A 17240-nucleotide genomic window follows, 5' to 3' on the forward strand; every position below is an offset into this window, starting at 1 on the left:
GTGTCAGTCTTTAGGTATAGATATAAGTAATCGAACACGGCTTAATCCTGCTTCGTAGATTGCTTTCCACAAGACGCACTTGCCAGTATCATTGGCCTGGGGCCCGACATGCAGTTTGTCCTGTTGCATGGCTTACTTTCAGAGACTCGCTAGTTTATCGTAATGCTTGGTTGTCGCGAAAGTGAAAAGTAGGGCCTGTCCGGGATTTGAACCCGGGACCTCCTGCACCAAAAGCAGGAATCATACCCCTAGACCAACAGGCCGCACAAGGAAGGAGTTGTGCACCCCGCCACCTACTGATATCTTGCCGCACTTGCTAGTTGCAGCATCCAATATGGACCATATTCTCAAAGAGGTTTCTTAATCCGACACCAACAACATGAGCTGTGCTGAGGACCAATGTATGTGAAGGCTGAAAGAGCTGCTTCAGTTGTGTGACAGTATGTCGATCGTGTGAAGTGCAAATGTTATCGTGTCACGCACCATCCGCCCACTACGTAGAGTTGTGTGACAGCACGCACTTTTCGACAGTACTCTGTGTCCATTGCTATTTCATAGCTATGCTGCTTCCAGCACAAAGCATCCACCATACGAAAGTGGCTGTTCCGCGATTATGATTACCTGACCCTTACACATCATTTCATGTACGAATACTGGCAAGAATTGTCGCTACATTCCAAGTTGCTCCCTCCACTTTCAGCCTACTTGGATGCTTCATTAGCACGCAAACACTTCCTGAGGACGCTACATGTAATAAATCGCAGCTTATAGGTTTAATGTCATGATGCTGCTCAATTCCAGTCCGCGAGGGGCCCCCGGTTCCATGGTGTAATGGTTAGCACTCTGGACTTTGAATCCAGCCATCCGAGTTCGAGTCTCGGTGGAACCTGAATCTGTGTTTTGCGATCGTTTCTACAAATGTGTACGAGCTGGTAGTTGGAATTGTATATCCAGAATTTTAGCTAGTATCATGTAATGCAAATTGTTAATAGCAGTCCACACGTGAATGGGGAACGCTCCAAATGCTTATGTTTTTGCTACTAGGATTAATAACGGAACGTAAGGGGTTCAACTGCGAGAAGACGACCTCAGCCGAGCGTCCCAGTATCTCTCCGTTTTGGGTGCTGCATGCGCGTGCATTTAACAAACGTGCATGCGATGTACTAGTTCTTGGGAAACGAATAGAATCGTTATACGTGTCAGTCTTTAGGTATAGATATAAGTAATCGAACACGGCTTAATCCTGCTTCGTAGATTGCTTTCCACAAGACGCACTTGCCAGTATCATTGGCCGGTGGCCCAACATGCAGTTTGTCCTGTTGCATGGCTTACTTTCAGAGACTCGCTAGTTTATCGTAATGCTTGGTTGTCGCGAAAGTGAAAAGTAGGGCCTGTCCGGGATTTGAAACCGGGACCTCCTGCACACAAAGCATAAATCATACCTCTAGACCAACAGGCCGCACAACGAAGCAGGTGTGCACCCCGCCACCTACTGATATCTTGCCGCACTTGCTAGTCACAGCATCCAATATGGACCATATTCTCAAAGAGGTTTCTTAATCCAACACCAACAACATGAGCTGTGCTGAGGGCCAGTGTATGTGAAGGCTGAAAGAGCTGCTTGAGTTGTGTGACAGTATGTCGATCGTGTGAAGTGCAAATGTTATCGTGTCACGCACCATCCGCCCACTACGTAGCGTTGTGTGACAGCACGCACTTTTCGACAGTACTCTGTGTCCATAGCTGTTTTCATAGCTAGGCTGCTTCCAGCACAAAGCATCCACCATACGAAAGTGGCTGTTCCGCGATTTTGATTTCCTGACCCTTAGACATCATTTCATGTACGAATGATGGCAAGAATTCTCGCTACATTCCAAGTTGCTCCCTCCACTTTCAGCCTACTTGGATGATTCATTAGCACGCAAACACTTCCTGAGGACGCTACATGTAATAAATCGCAGCTTATAGATTTAATGTCATGACGCTGCTCAATGTAAGTCCGCTAGGGGCACCCGGTTCCTTGGTGTAATGTTTAGCATTCCGGACTTTGAATCCAGCAATCCGAGTTCGAGTCTCGGTGGAAACTGACTCTGTGTTTTGCGATCGTTCCTAGAAATGTGTACGAGCTGGTAGTTGGAATTGTATAACCAGAATTTTAGCTAGGATCATGTAATGCAAATTGTTAATAGCAGTCCACACGTGAATGGGGAACGCTCCAAATGCTTATGCTTTTGCTACTAGGATTAATAACTGAACGTAAAGGGTTCAACTGTGAGAAGACGACCTCAGCTGCTGGTCCCAGTATCTCTCCGTTTTGGGTGCTACATGCGCGTGCATTTAACAAACGTGCATGCGATGTACTAGTTCTTGGGAAACGAATAGATTCGTTATACGTGTCAGTCTTTAGGTATAGATATAAGTAATCGAACACGGCTTAATCCTGCTTCGTAGATTGCTTTCCACAAGACGCACTTGCCAGTATCATTGGCCGGTGGCCCGACATGCAGTTTGTCCTGTTGCATGGCTTACTTTCAGAGACTCGCTAGTTTATCGTAGTGCTTGGTTGTCGCGGAAGTGAAAAGTAGGGCCTGTCCGGGATTTGAACCCGGGACCTCCTGCACCCAAAGCAGGAATCATACCCCTAGACCAACAGGCCGCACAACGAAGCAGGTGTGCACCCCGCCACCTACTGATATCTTGCCGCACTTGCTAGTCGCAGCATCCAATATGGACCATATTCTCAAAGAGGTTTCTTAATCCGACACCAACAACATGAGCTGTGCTGAGGACCAGTGTATGTGAAGGCTGAAAGAGCTGCTTCAGTTGTGTGACAGTATGTCGATCGTGTGAAGTGCAAATGTTATCGTGTCACGCACCATCCGCCCACTACGTAGCGTTGTGTGACTGCACGCACTTTTCGATAGTACTCTGTGTCCATACCGGTTTTCATAGCTAGGCTGCTTCCAGCACAAAGCATCCACCATACGAAAGTGGCTGTTCCGCGATTTTGATTTCCTGACCCTTAGACATCATTTCATGTACGAATACTGGCAAGAATTCTCGCTACATTCCAAGTTGCTCCCTCCACTTTCAGCCTACTTGGATGCTTCATTAGCACGCAAACACTTCCTGAGGACGCTACATGTAATAAATCGCAGCTTATAGGTTTAATGTCATGATGCTGCTCAATTCCAGTCCGCGAGGGGCACCCGGTCCCATGGTGTAATGGTTAGCACTCTGGACTTTGAATCCAGCGATCCGAGTTCGAGTCTCGGTGGAACCTGAATCTGTGTTTTGCGATCGTTTCTAGAAATGTTGACGAGCTGGTAGTTGGAATTGTATATCCAGAATTTTAGCTAGTATCATGTAATGCAAATTGTTAATAGCAGTCCACACGTGAATGGGGAACGCTCCAAATGCTTATGTTTTTGCTACTAGGATTAATAACGGAACGTAAGGGGTTCAACTGCGAGAAGACGACCTCAGCCGAGCGTCCCAGTATCTCTCCGTTTTGGGTGCTGCATGCGCGTGCATTTAACAAACGTGCATGCGATGTACTAGTTCTTGGGAAACGAATAGAATCGTTATACGTGTCAGTCTTTAGGTATAGATATAAGTAATCGAACACGGCTTAATCCTGCTTCGTAGATTGCTTTCCACAAGACGCACTTGCCAGTATCATTGGCCGGTGGCCCAACATGCAGTTTGTCCTGTTGCATGGCTTACTTTCAGAGACTCGCTAGTTTATCGTAATGCTTGGTTGTCGCGAAAGTGAAAAGTAGGGCCTGTCCGGGATTTGAAACCGGGACCTCCTGCACACAAAGCATAAATCATACCTCTAGACCAACAGGCCGCACAACGAAGCAGGTGTGCACCCCGCCACCTACTGATATCTTGCCGCACTTGCTAGTCACAGCATCCAATATGGACCATATTCTCAAAGAGGTTTCTTAATCCAACACCAACAACATGAGCTGTGCTGAGGGCCAGTGTATGTGAAGGCTGAAAGAGCTGCTTGAGTTGTGTGACAGTATGTCGATCGTGTGAAGTGCAAATGTTATCGTGTCACGCACCATCCGCCCACTACGTAGCGTTGTGTGACAGCACGCACTTTTCGACAGTACTCTGTGTCCATAGCTGTTTTCATAGCTAGGCTGCTTCCAGCACAAAGCATCCACCATACGAAAGTGGCTGTTCCGCGATTTTGATTTCCTGACCCTTAGACATCATTTCATGTACGAATGATGGCAAGAATTCTCGCTACATTCCAAGTTGCTCCCTCCACTTTCAGCCTACTTGGATGATTCATTAGCACGCAAACACTTCCTGAGGACGCTACATGTAATAAATCGCAGCTTATAGGTTTAATGTCATGACGCTGCTCAATGTAAGTCCGCTAGGGGCACCCGGTTCCTTGGTGTAATGTTTAGCATTCCGGACTTTGAATCCAGCAATCCGAGTTCGAGTCTCGGTGGAAACTGACTCTGTTTTTTGCGATCGTTCCTAGAAATGTGTACGAGCTGGTAGTTGGAATTGTATAACCAGAATTTTAGCTAGGATCATGTAATGCAAATTGTTAATAGCAGTCCACACGTGAATGGGGAACGCTCCAAATGCTTATGCTTTTGCTACTAGGATTAATAACTGAACGTAAAGGGTTCAACTGTGAGAAGACGACCTCAGCTGCTGGTCCCAGTATCTCTCCGTTTTGGGTGCTGCATGCGCGTGCATTTAACAAACGTGCATGCGATGTACTAGTTCTTGGGAAACGAATAGATTCGTTATACGTGTCAGTCTTTAGGTATAGATATAAGTAATCGAACACGGCTTAATCCTGCTTCGTAGATTGCTTTCCACAAGACGCACTTGCCAGTATCATTGGCCGGTGGCCCGACATGCAGTTTGTCCTGTTGCATGGCTTACTTTCAGAGACTCGCTAGTTTATCGTAGTGCTTGGTTGTCGCGGAAGTGAAAAGTAGGGCCTGTCCGGGATTTGAACCCGGGACCTCCTGCACCCAAAGCAGGAATCATACCCCTAGACCAACAGGCCGCACAACGAAGCAGGTGTGCACCCCGCCACCTACTGATATCTTGCCGCACTTGCTAGTCGCAGCATCCAATATGGACCATATTCTCAAAAGAGGTTTCTTAATCCGACACCAACAACATGAGCTGTGCTGAGGACCAGTGTATGTGAAGGCTGAAAGAGCTGCTTCAGTTGTGTGACAGTATGTCGATCGTGTGAAGTGCAAATGTTATCGTGTCACGCACCATCCGCCCACTACGTAGCGTTGTGTGACTGCACGCACTTTTCGATAGTACTCTGTGTCCATACCGGTTTTAATAGCTAGGCTGCTTCCAGCACAAAGCATCCACCATACGAAAGTGGCTGTTCCGCGATTTTGATTTCCTGACCCTTAGACATCATTTCATGTACGAATACTGGCAAGAATTCTCGCTACATTCCAAGTTGCTCCCTCCACTTTCAGCCTACTTGGATGCTTCATTAGCACGCAAACACTTCCTGAGGACGCTACATGTAATAAATCGCAGCTTATAGGTTTAATGTCATGATGCTGCTCAATTCCAGTCCGCGAGGGGCACCCGGTCCCATGGTGTAATGGTTAGCACTCTGGACTTTGAATCCAGCGATCCGAGTTCGAGTCTCGGTGGAACCTGATCTGTGTTTTGCGATCGTTTCTAGAAATGTGTACGAGCTGGTAGTTGGAATTGTATAACCAGAATTTTAGCTAGGATCATGTAATGCAAATTGTTAATAGCAGTCCACACGTGAATGGGGAACGCTCCAAATGCTTATGCTTTTGCTACTAGGATTAATAACTGAACGCAAAGGGTTCAACTGTGAGAAGACGACCTCAGCTGCTGGTCCCAGTATCTCTCCGTTTTGGGTGCTGCATGCGCGTGCATTTAACAAACGTGCATGCGATGTACTAGTTCTTGGGAAACGAATAGATTCGTTATACGTGTCAGTCTTTAGGTATAGATATAAGTAATCGAACACGGCTTAATCCTGCTTCGTAGATTGCTTTCCACAAGACGCACTTGCCAGTATCATTGGCCGGTGGTCCGACATGCAGTTTGTCCTATTGCATAGCTTACTTTCAGAGACTCGCTAGTTTATCGTAATGCTTGGTTGTCGCGAAAGTGAAAAGTAGGGCCTGTCCGGGATTTGAACCCGGCACCTCCTGCACCCAAAGCAGGAATCATACCCCTAGACCAACAGGCCGCACAACGAAGCAGGTGTGCACCCCGCCACCTACTGATATCTTGCCGCACTTGCTAGTTGCAGCATCCAATATGGACCATATTCTCAAAGAGGTTTCTTAATCCGACACCAACAACATGAGCTGTGCTGAGGACCAGTGTATGTGAAGGCTGAAAGAGCTGCTTCAGTTGTGTGACAGTATGTCGATCGTGTGAAGTGGAAATGTTATCGTGTCACGCACCATCCGCCCACTACGTAGCGTTGTGTGACAGCACGCACTTTTCGACAGTACTCTGTGTCCATAGCTGTTTTCATAGCTAGGCTGCTTCCAGCACAAAGCATCCACCATTCGAAAGTGGCTGTTCCGCGATTTTGATTACCTGACCCTTAGACATCATTTCATGTACGAATACTGGCAAGAATTCTCGCTACATTCCAAGTTGCTCCCTCCACTTTCAGCCTACTTGGATGCTTCATTAGCACGCAAACACTTCCTGAGGACGCTACATGTAATAAATCGCAGCTTATAGGTTTAATGTCATGATGCTGCTCAATTCCGGTCCGCGAGGGGCACCCGGTTCCATGATGTAATGGTTAGCACTCTGGACTTTGAATCCAGCGATCAGAGTTCGAGTCTCGGTGGAACCTGAATCTGTGTTTTGCGATCGTTTCTAGAAATGTGTACGAGCTGGTTGTTGGAATTGTATATCCAGAATTTTAGCTAGGATCATGTAATGCAAATTGTTAATAGCAGTCCACACGTGAATGGGGAACGCTCCAAATGCTTATGCTTTTGCTACTAGGATTAATAACGGAACGTAAGGGGTTCAACTGCGATTAGACGACCTCAGCTGAGGGTCCCAGTATCTCTCCGTTTTGGGTGCTGCATGCGCGTGCATTTAACAAACGTGCATGCGATGTACTAGTTCTTGGGAAACGAATAGATTCGTTATACGTGTCAGTCTTTAGGTATAGATATAAGTAATCGAACACGGCTTAATCCTGCTTCGTAGATTGCTTTCCACAAGACGCACTTGCCAGTATCATTGGCCGGTGGCCCGACATGCAGTTTGTCCTGTTGCATGGTTTACTTTCAGAGACTCGCTAGTTTATCGTAGTGCTTATTTGTCACGAAAGTGAAAAGTAGGCCTGTCCGGGATTTGAACCCGGGACCTCCAGCGCCCAAAGCAGGAATCATACCCCTAGAACAACATGCCGCACAAGAAAGCAGGTGTGCACACCGCCTTAATAGCAGTCCACACGTGAATGGGGAACGCTCCAAATGCTTATGCTTTTGCTACTAGGATTAATAACGGAACGTAAGGGGTTCAACTGCGAGAAGACGACCTCAGCTGCTGGTCCCAGTATCTCTCCGTTTTGGGTGCTGCATGCGCGTGCATTTAACAAGCGTGCATGCGATGTACTGGTTCTTGGGAAACGAATAGAATCGTTATACGTGTCAGTCTTTAGGTATAGATATAAGTAATCGAACACGGCTTAATCCTGCTTCGTAGATTGCTTTCCACAAGACGCATTTGCCAGTATCATTGGCAGGTGGCCCGACATGCAGCTTGTCCTGTTGCATGGCTTACTTTCAGAGACTCGCTAGTTTATCGTACTGCTTGGTTGTCGCGAAAGTGAAAAGTAGGGCCTGCCCGGGATTTGAACCCGGGACCTCCTCCACCCAAGGCAGGAATCATACCCCTAGACCAACAGGCCGCACAAGGAAACAGGTGTGCACCCCGCCACCTATTGATATCTTGCCGCACTTGCTAGTTGCAGCGTCCAATATGTACCATATTCTCAAAGAGGTTTCTTAATCCGACACCAACAAGATGAGCTGTGCTGAGGACCAGTGTATGTGAAGGCTGAAAGAGCTGCTTGAGTTGTGTGACAGTATGTCGATCGTGTGAAGTGCAAATGTTATCGTGTCACGCACCATCCGCCCACTGCGTAGCGTTGTGTGACAGCACGCACTTTTCGACAGTACTCTGTGTCCATAGCTATTTCATAGCTAGGCTGCTTCCAGCACAAATCATCCACCTTACGAAAGTGGCTGTTCCGCGATTTTGATTTCCGGACCCTTAGACATCATTTCATGTACGAATACTGGCAAGAATTCTCGCTACATTCCAAGTTGCTCCCTCCACTTTCAGCCTACTTGGATGCTTCATTAGCACGCAAACACTTCCTGAGGACGCTACATGTAATAAATCGCAGCTTATAGGTTTAATGTCATGATGCTGCTCAATTCCAGTCCGCGAGGGGCACCCGGTCCCATGGTGTAATGGTTAGCACTCTGGACTTTGAATCCAGCGATCCGAGTTCGAGTCTCGGTGGAACCTGATCTGTGTTTTGCGATCGTTTCTAGAAATGTGTACGAGCTGGTAGTTGGAATTGTATAACCAGAATTTTAGCTAGGATCATGTAATGCAAATTGTTAATAGCAGTCCACACGTGAATGGGGAACGCTCCAAATGCTTATGCTTTTGCTACTAGGATTAATAACTGAACGCAAAGGGTTCAACTGTGAGAAGACGACCTCAGCTGCTGGTCCCAGTATCTCTCCGTTTTGGGTGCTGCATGCGCGTGCATTTAACAAACGTGCATGCGATGTACTAGTTCTTGGGAAACGAATAGATTCGTTATACGTGTCAGTCTTTAGGTATAGATATAAGTAATCGAACACGGCTTAATCCTGCTTCGTAGATTGCTTTCCACAAGACGCACTTCCCAGTATCATTGGCCGGTGGTCCGACATGCAGTTTGTCCTATTGCATAGCTTACTTTCAGAGACTCGCTAGTTTATCGTAATGCTTGGTTGTCGCGAAAGTGAAAAGTAGGGCCTGTCCGGGATTTGAACCCGGCACCTCCTGCACCCAAAGCAGGAATCATACCCCTAGACCAACAGGCCGCACAACGAAGCAGGTGTGCACCCCGCCACCTACTGATATCTTGCCGCACTTGCTAGTTGCAGCATCCAATATGGACCATATTCTCAAAGAGGTTTCTTAATCCGACACCAACAACATGAGCTGTGCTGAGGACGAGTGTATGTGAAGGCTGAAAGAGCTGCTTCAGTTGTGTGACAGTATGTCGATCGTGTGAAGTGCAAATGTTATCGTGTCACGCACCATCCGCCCACTACGTAGCGTTGTGTGACAGCACGCACTTTTCGACAGTACTCTGTGTCCATAGCTGTTTTCATAGCTAGGCTGCTTCCAGCACAAAGCATCCACCATTCGAAAGTGGCTGTTCCGCGATTTTGATTACCTGACCCTTAGACATCATTTCATGTACGAATACTGGCAAGAATTCTCGCTACATTCCAAGTTGCTCCCTCCACTTTCAGCCTACTTGGATGCTTCATTAGCACGCAAACACTTCCTGAGGACGCTACATGTAATAAATCGCAGCTTATAGGTTTAATGTCATGATGCTGCTCAATTCCGGTCCGCGAGGGGCACCCGGTTCCATGATGTAATGGTTAGCACTCTGGACTTTGAATCCAGCGATCAGAGTTCGAGTCTCGGTGGAACCTGAATCTGTGTTTTGCGATCGTTTCTAGAAATGTGTACGAGCTGGTTGTTGGAATTGTATATCCAGAATTTTAGCTAGGATCATGTAATGCAAATTGTTAATAGCAGTCCACACGTGAATGGGGAACGCTCCAAATGCTTATGCTTTTGCTACTAGGATTAATAACGGAACGTAAGGGGTTCAACTGCGATTAGACGACCTCAGCTGAGGGTCCCAGTATCTCTCCGTTTTGGGTGCTGCATGCGCGTGCATTTAACAAACGTGCATGCGATGTACTAGTTCTTGGGAAACGAATAGATTCGTTATACGTGTCAGTCTTTAGGTATAGACATAAGTAATCGAACACGGCTTAATCCTGCTTCGTAGATTGCTTTCCACAAGACGCACTTGCCAGTATCATTGGCCGGTGGCCCGACATGCAGTTTGTCCTGTTGCATGGCTTACTTTCAGAGACTCGCTAGTTTATCGTAGTGCTTATTTGTCACGAAAGTGAAAAGTAGGCCTGTCCGGGATTTGAACCCGGGACCTCCAGCGCCCAAAGCAGGAATCATACCCCTAGAACAACATGCCGCACAAGAAAGCAGGTGTGCACACCGCCTTAATAGCAGTCCACACGTGAATGGGGAACGCTCCAAATGCTTATGCTTTTGCTACTAGGATTAATAACGGAACGTAAGGGGTTCAACTGCGAGAAGACGACCTCAGCTGCTGGTCCCAGTATCTCTCCGTTTTGGGTGCTGCATGCGCGTGCATTTAACAAGCGTGCATGCGATGTACTGGTTCTTGGGAAACGAATAGAATCGTTATACGTGTCAGTCTTTAGGTATAGATATAAGTAATCGAACACGGCTTAATCCTGCTTCGTAGATTGCTTTCCACAAGACGCATTTGCCAGTATCATTGGCAGGTGGCCCGACATGCAGCTTGTCCTGTTGCATGGCTTACTTTCAGAGACTCGCTAGTTTATCGTACTGCTTGGTTGTCGCGAAAGTGAAAAGTAGGGCCTGCCCGGGATTTGAACCCGGGACCTCCTCCACCCAAGGCAGGAATCATACCCCTAGACCAACAGGCCACACAAGGAAACAGATGTGCACCCCGCCACCTATTGATATCTTGCCGCACTTGCTAGTTGCAGCGTCCAATATGTACCATATTCTCAAAGAGGTTTCTTAATCCGACACCAACAAGATGAGCTGTGCTGAGGACCAGTGTATGTGAAGGCTGAAAGAGCTGCTTGAGTTGTGTGACAGTATGTCGATCGTGTGAAGTGCGAATGTTATCGTGTCACGCACCATCCGCCCACTGCGTAGCGTTGTGTGACAGCACGCACTTTTCGACAGTACTCTGTGTCCATAGCTATTTCATAGCTAGGCTGCTTCCAGCACAAATCATCCACCATACGAAAGTGGCTGTTCCGCGATTTTGATTACCTGACCCTTAGACATCATTTCATGTACGAATACTGGCAAGAATTCTCGCTACATTCCAAGTTGCTCCCTCCACTTTCAGCCTACTTGGATGAATCATTAGCACGCAAACACTTCCTGAGGACGCTACATGTAATAAATTGCAGCTTATAGGTTTAATGTCATGATGCTGCTCAATTCAACTCCGCGAGGGCACCCGGTTCCATGGTGTAATGGTTAGCACTCTGGATTTTGAATCCAGCGATCCGAGTTCGAGTCTCGGTGGAACCTGAATCTGTGTTTTGCATCGTTTCTAGAAATGTGTACGAGCTGGTTGTTGGAATTGTATATCCAGAATTTTAGCTAGGATCATGTAATGCAAATTGTTAATAGCAGTCCACAAGTGAATGGGGAACGCTCCAAATGCTTATGCTTTTGCTACTAGGATTAATAACAGAACGTAAGAGGTTCAACTGCGAGAAGACGACCTCAGCTGAGGGTCCCAGTATCTCTCCGTTTTGGGTGTTGCATGCGCGTGCATTTAACAAACGTGCATGCGATGTACTAGTTCTTGGGAAACGAATAGATTCGTTATACGTGTCAGTCTTTAGGTAAAGATATAAGTAATCGAACACGGCTTAATTATGCTTCGTAGATTGCTTTCCACAAGACGCACTTGCCAGTATCATTGGCCGGTGGCCCGACATGCAGTTTGTCCTGTTGCATGGCTTACTTTCAGAGACTCGCTAGTTTATCGTAGTGCTTGGTTATCGCGAAAGTGAAAAGTAGGCCCTGTCCGGGATTTGAAGCTGGACCTCCGGCGCCCAAAGCAGAAATCACACCCCTAGACCAACAGGCCGCACAAGAAAGCAGTTGTGCACACCGCCTTAATAGCAATCCACACGTGAATGGGGAACGCTCCAAATGCTTATGCCTTTGCTACTAGGAATAATAACGGAACGTAAAGGGTTCAACTGCGAGAAGACGACCTCAGCTGCTGGTCCCAGTATCTCTCCGTTTTGTGTGCTGCATGCGCGTGCATTTAACAAACGTGCATGCGATGTACTAGTTCTTGGGAAACGAATAGATTCGTTATACGTGTCAGTCTTTAGGTATAGATATAAGTAATCGAACACGGCTTAATCCGGCTTCGTAGATTGCTTTCCACAAGACGCACTTGCCAGTATCATTGGCCGGTGGCCCGACATGCAGTTTGTCCTGTTGCATGGCTTACTTTCAGAGACTCGCTAGTTTATCGTAATGCTTGGTTGTCGCGAAAGTGAAAAGTAGGGCCTTTCCGGGATTTGTACCCGGGACCTCCTGCACCCAAAGCAGGAATCATATCCCTAGACCAACAGGCCGCACAAGGAAGCAGGTGTGCACCCCGCCACCTACTGATATCTAACCGCACTTGCTAGTCGCAGCATCCAATATGGACCATATTCTCAAAGAGGTTTCGTAATCCGACACCAACAACATGAGCTGTGCTGAGGACCAGTGTATGTGAAGGCTGAAAGAACTGCTTGAGTTGTGTGACAGTATGTCGATCGTGTGAAGTGCAAATGTTATCGTGTCACGCACCATCCGCCCACTACGTAGCGTTGTGTGACAGCACGCACTTTTCGACAGTACTCTGTGTCCATAGCTGTTTTCATAGCTAGGCTGCTTCCAGCACAAAGCATCCACCATACGAAAGTGGCTGTTCCGCGATTTTGATTTCCTGACCCTTAGACATCATTTCATGTACGAATACTGGCAAGAATTCTCGCTACATTCCAAGTTGCTCCCTCCACTTTCAGCCTACTTGGTTGCTTCCTTAGCCACGCAAACACTTCCTGAGGACGCTACATGTAATAAATCGCAGCTTATAGGTTTAATGTCATGATGCTGCTCAATTCCAGTCCGCGAGGGGCACCCGGTTCCATGGTGTAATGGTTAGCACTCTGGACTTTGAATCCAGCGATCCGAGATCGAGTCTCGGTGGAACCTGAATCTGTGTTTTGCGATCGTTTCTAGAAATGTGTACGAGCTGGTAGTTGGAATTGTATATCCAGAATTTTAGCTAGGATCATGTAATACAAATTGTTAATAGCAGTCCACACGTGAATGGGGAACGCTCCAAATGCTTATGCTTTTGCTACTAGGATTAATAACGGAACGTAAAGGGTTCAACTGCGAGAAGACGACCTCAGCTGCTGGTCCCAGTACCTCTCCGTTTTGGGTGCTGCATGCGCGTGCATTTAACAAACGTGCATGCGATGTACTAGTTCTTGGGAAACGAATAGATTCGTTATACGTGTCAGTCTTTAGGTATAGATATAAGTAATCGAACACGGCTTAATCCTGCTTCGTAGATTGCTTTCCACAAGACGCACTTGCCAGTATCATTGGCCGGTGGCCCGACATGCAGTTTGTCCTGTTGAATGGCTTACTTTCAGAGACTCGCTAGTTTATCGTAGTGCTTGGTTGTCGCGAAAGTGAAAAGTAGGGCCTGTCCGGGATTTGAACCCGGGACCACCAGCGCCCAAAGCAGGAATCATACCCCTAGACCAACATGCCGCACAAGAAAGGAGGTGTGCACACCGCCTTAATAGCAGTCCACACGTGAATGGGGAACGCTCCAAATGCTTATGCTTTTGCTACTATGATTAATAACGGAACGTAAAGGGTTCAACTGCGAGTAGACGACCTCAGCTGCTGGTCCCAGTATCTCTCCGTTTTGGGTGCTGCATGCGCGTGCATTTAACAAACGTGCATGCGACGTACTAGTTCTTGGGAAACGAATAGAATCGTTATACGTGTCAGTCTTTAGGGATAGATATAAGTAATCGAACACGGCTTAATCCTGCTTCGTAGATTGCTTTCCACCAGACGCATTTGCCAGTATCATTGGCAGGTGGCCCGACATGCAGCTTGTCCTGTTGCATGGCTTACTTTCAGAGACTCGCTAGTTTATCGTAGTGCTTGGTTGTCGCGAAAGTGAAAAGTATGGCCTGTCCGAGATTTGAACCCGGGACCTCCAGCGCTCAAAGCAGGAATCACACCCCTAGACCAACATGCCGCACAAGAAAGCAGGTGTGCACACCGCCTTAATAGCAGTCCACAAGTGAATGGGGAACGCTCCAAATGCTTATGCTTTTGCTACTAGGATTAATAACGGAACGTAAAGGGTTCAACTGCGAGAAGGCGACCTCAGCTGCTGGTCCCAGTATCTCTCCGTTTTGGGTGCTGCATGCGCGTGCATTTAACAAACGTGCATGCGATGTACTAGTTCTTGGGAAACGAATAGATTCGTTATACGTGTCAGTCTTTAGGTATAGATATAAGTAATCGAACACGGCTTAATCCTGCTTCGTAGATTGCTTTCCACAAGACGCACTTGCCAGTATCATTGGCCGGTGGCCCGACATGCAGTTTGTCCTGTTGCATGGCTTACTTTCAGAGACTCGCTAGTTTATCGTAGTGCTTGGTTGTCGCGAAAGTGAAAAATAGGGCCTTTCCGGGATTTGAACCCGGGACCTCCAGCGCCCAAAGCAGGAATCACACCCTTAGACCAACAGGCCGCACAAGAAAGCAGGTGTGCACACCGCCACCTACTGAGATCTTGCCGCACTTGCTAGTCGCAGCATCCAATATGTACCATATTCTCAAAGAGGTTTCTTAATCCGACACCAACAACATGAGCTGTGCTGAGGACCAGTGTATGTGAAGGCTGAAAGAGCTGCTTGAGTTATGTGACAGTATTTCGATCGTGTGAAGTGCAAATGTTATCGTGTCACGCACCATCCGCCCACTATGTAGCGTTGTGTGACAGCACGCACTTTTCGACAGTACTCTGTGTCCATAGCTGTTTTCATAGCTAGGCTGCTTCCAACACAAAGCATCCACCATACGAAAGTGGCTGTTCCGCGATTTTGATTTCCTGACCCTTAGACATCATTTCATGTACGAATACTGGCAAGAATTCTCGCTACATTCCAAGTTGCTCCCTCCACTTTCAGCCTACTTGGTTGCTTCCTTAGCCACGCAAACACTTCCTGAGGACGCTACATGTAATAAATCGCAGCTTATAGGTTTAATGTCATGATGCTGCTCAATTCCAGTCCGCGAGGGGCACGCGGTTCCACGGTGTAATGGTTAGCACTCTCGACTTTAAATCCAGCGATCCGAGATCGAGTCTCGGTGGAACCTGAATCTGTGTTTTGCGATCGTTTCTAGAAATGTGTACGAGCTGGTAGTTGGAATTGTATATCCAGAATTTTAGCTAGGATCATGTAATGCAAATTGTTAATAGCAGTCCACACGTGAATGGGGAACGCTCCAAATGCTTATGCTTTTGCTACTAGGATTAATAACGGAACGTAAAGGGTTCAACTGCGAGAAGACGACCTCAGCTGCTGGTCCCAGTATCTCTCCGTTTTGGGTGCTGCATGCGCGTGCATTTAACAAACGTGCATGCGATGTACTAGTTCTTGGGAAACGAATAGATTCGTTATACGTGTCAGTCTTTAGGTATAGATATAAGTAATCGAACACGGCTTAATCCTGCTTCGTAGATTGCTTTCCACAAGACGCACTTGCCAGTATCATTGGCCGGTGGCCCGACATGCAGTTTGTCCTGTTGCATGGCTTAATTTCAGAGACTCGCTAGTTTATCGTAGTGCTTGGTTGTCGCGAAAGTGAAACGTAGGGCCTGTCCGTGATTTGAACCCGGGACCACCAGCGCCCAAAGCAGGAATCATACCCCTAGACCAACATGCCGCACAAGAAAGCAGGTGTGCACACCGCCTTAATAGCAGTCCACAGGTGAATGGGGAACGCTCCAAATGCTTATGCTTTTGCTACTAGGATTAATAACGGAACGCAAAGGGTTCAACTGCGAGTAGACGACCTCAGCTGCTGGTCCCAGTATCTCTCCGTTTTGGGTGCTGCATGCGCGTGCATTTAACAAACGTGCATGCGACGTACTAGTTCTTGGGAAACGAATAGAATCGTTATAGGTGTCAGTCTTTAGGTATAGATATAAGTAATCGAACACGGCTTAATCCTGCTTCGTAGATTGCTTTCCACCAGACGCATTTGCCAGTATCATTGGCAGGTGGCCCGACATGCAGCTTGTCCTGTTGCATGGCTTACTTTCAGAGACTCGCTAGTTTATCGTAATGCTTGGTTGTCGCGAAAGTGAAATGTAGGTCCTGGCCGGGATTTGAACCCGGGACCTTCTACATCCAAAGCAGGAATCATACCCCTAGACCAACAGGCCGCACAAGGAGGCAGGTGTGCACCCTGCCACCTACTGATATCTTGCCGCACTTTCTAGTTGCTGCATCCAATATGGACCATATTCTCAAAGAGGTTTCTTAATCCGACACCAACAACATGAGCTGTGCTGAGGACCAGTGTATGTTAAGGCTGAAAGAGCTGCTTGAGTTGTGTGACAGTATGTCGATCGTGTGAAGTGCAAATGTTATCGTGTCACGCACCATCCGCCCACTACGTAGCGTTGTGTGACAGCACGCACTTTTCGACAGTACTCTGTGTCCATAGCTATTTCATAGCTAGGCTGCTTCCAGCACAAATCATCCACCATACGAAAGTGGCTGTTCCGCGATTTTGATTACCTGACCCTTAGACATCATTTCATGTACGAATACTGGCAAGAATTCTCGCTACATTCCAAGTTGCTCCCTCCACTTTCAGCCTACTTGGTTGCTTCCTTAGCCACGCAAACACTTCCTGAGGACGCTACATGTAATAAATCGCAGCTTATAGGTTTAATGTCATGATGCTGCTCAATTCCAGTCCGCGAGGGCACCCGGTTTCATGGTGTAATGGTTAGCACTCTGGACTTTGAATCCAGCGATCCGAGTTCGAGTCTCGGTGGAACCTGAATCTGTGTTTTGCGATCGTTTCTAGAAATGTGTACGAGCTGGTAGTTGGAATTGTATATCCAGAATTTTAGCTAGGATTATGTAATGCAAATTGTTAATAGCAGTCCACACGTGAAAGGGGAACGCTCCAAATGCTTATGCTTTTGCTACTAGGATTAATAACGGAACGTAAAGGGT

General features: G+C 47.2%; 17 non-coding genes across 17 annotated transcripts; 9 read left to right on the forward strand and 8 right to left on the reverse strand.

Moving 5' to 3' along the window:
* Nucleotides 1-191: 191 nt before the first annotated feature.
* Trnaq-uug (transfer RNA glutamine (anticodon UUG)) lies at nt 192-263 on the reverse strand. Its single transcript has one exon. It is a non-coding gene; the product is annotated as a tRNA-Gln (tRNA).
* Nucleotides 264-817: 554 nt separating this feature from the next.
* Nucleotides 818-889, forward strand: Trnaq-uug (transfer RNA glutamine (anticodon UUG)). Its single transcript has one exon. It is a non-coding gene; the product is annotated as a tRNA-Gln (tRNA).
* A 1695-nt stretch (nt 890-2584) lies between these two features.
* Trnap-ugg (transfer RNA proline (anticodon UGG)) lies at nt 2585-2656 on the reverse strand. Its single transcript has one exon. It is a non-coding gene; the product is annotated as a tRNA-Pro (tRNA).
* A 555-nt stretch (nt 2657-3211) lies between these two features.
* On the forward strand, nt 3212-3283 carry Trnaq-uug (transfer RNA glutamine (anticodon UUG)). Its single transcript has one exon. It is a non-coding gene; the product is annotated as a tRNA-Gln (tRNA).
* Nucleotides 3284-4978: 1695 nt separating this feature from the next.
* On the reverse strand, nt 4979-5050 carry Trnap-ugg (transfer RNA proline (anticodon UGG)). Its single transcript has one exon. It is a non-coding gene; the product is annotated as a tRNA-Pro (tRNA).
* Nucleotides 5051-5606: 556 nt separating this feature from the next.
* On the forward strand, nt 5607-5678 carry Trnaq-uug (transfer RNA glutamine (anticodon UUG)). The gene has a single exon. It is a non-coding gene; the product is annotated as a tRNA-Gln (tRNA).
* Nucleotides 5679-6175: 497 nt separating this feature from the next.
* Trnap-ugg (transfer RNA proline (anticodon UGG)) lies at nt 6176-6247 on the reverse strand. The gene has a single exon. It is a non-coding gene; the product is annotated as a tRNA-Pro (tRNA).
* Nucleotides 6248-6802: 555 nt separating this feature from the next.
* On the forward strand, nt 6803-6874 carry Trnaq-uug (transfer RNA glutamine (anticodon UUG)). Its single transcript has one exon. It is a non-coding gene; the product is annotated as a tRNA-Gln (tRNA).
* Nucleotides 6875-7873: 999 nt separating this feature from the next.
* Trnap-ugg (transfer RNA proline (anticodon UGG)) lies at nt 7874-7945 on the reverse strand. Its single transcript has one exon. It is a non-coding gene; the product is annotated as a tRNA-Pro (tRNA).
* Nucleotides 7946-8499: 554 nt separating this feature from the next.
* Trnaq-uug (transfer RNA glutamine (anticodon UUG)) lies at nt 8500-8571 on the forward strand. The gene has a single exon. It is a non-coding gene; the product is annotated as a tRNA-Gln (tRNA).
* A 497-nt stretch (nt 8572-9068) lies between these two features.
* Nucleotides 9069-9140, reverse strand: Trnap-ugg (transfer RNA proline (anticodon UGG)). Its single transcript has one exon. It is a non-coding gene; the product is annotated as a tRNA-Pro (tRNA).
* A 555-nt stretch (nt 9141-9695) lies between these two features.
* Trnaq-uug (transfer RNA glutamine (anticodon UUG)) lies at nt 9696-9767 on the forward strand. The gene has a single exon. It is a non-coding gene; the product is annotated as a tRNA-Gln (tRNA).
* Nucleotides 9768-10766: 999 nt separating this feature from the next.
* On the reverse strand, nt 10767-10838 carry Trnap-ugg (transfer RNA proline (anticodon UGG)). The gene has a single exon. It is a non-coding gene; the product is annotated as a tRNA-Pro (tRNA).
* A 553-nt stretch (nt 10839-11391) lies between these two features.
* Trnaq-uug (transfer RNA glutamine (anticodon UUG)) lies at nt 11392-11463 on the forward strand. Its single transcript has one exon. It is a non-coding gene; the product is annotated as a tRNA-Gln (tRNA).
* Nucleotides 11464-13089: 1626 nt separating this feature from the next.
* Nucleotides 13090-13161, forward strand: Trnaq-uug (transfer RNA glutamine (anticodon UUG)). The gene has a single exon. It is a non-coding gene; the product is annotated as a tRNA-Gln (tRNA).
* A 498-nt stretch (nt 13162-13659) lies between these two features.
* Nucleotides 13660-13731, reverse strand: Trnap-ugg (transfer RNA proline (anticodon UGG)). Its single transcript has one exon. It is a non-coding gene; the product is annotated as a tRNA-Pro (tRNA).
* Nucleotides 13732-16989: 3258 nt separating this feature from the next.
* Trnaq-uug (transfer RNA glutamine (anticodon UUG)) lies at nt 16990-17061 on the forward strand. Its single transcript has one exon. It is a non-coding gene; the product is annotated as a tRNA-Gln (tRNA).
* Nucleotides 17062-17240: the final 179 nt, after the last annotated feature.

The sequence above is a fragment of the Schistocerca gregaria genome, chromosome 2, assembly GCF_023897955.1.
Source record: "Schistocerca gregaria isolate iqSchGreg1 chromosome 2, iqSchGreg1.2, whole genome shotgun sequence".
Classification (NCBI taxonomy): domain Eukaryota; kingdom Metazoa; phylum Arthropoda; class Insecta; order Orthoptera; family Acrididae; genus Schistocerca; species Schistocerca gregaria.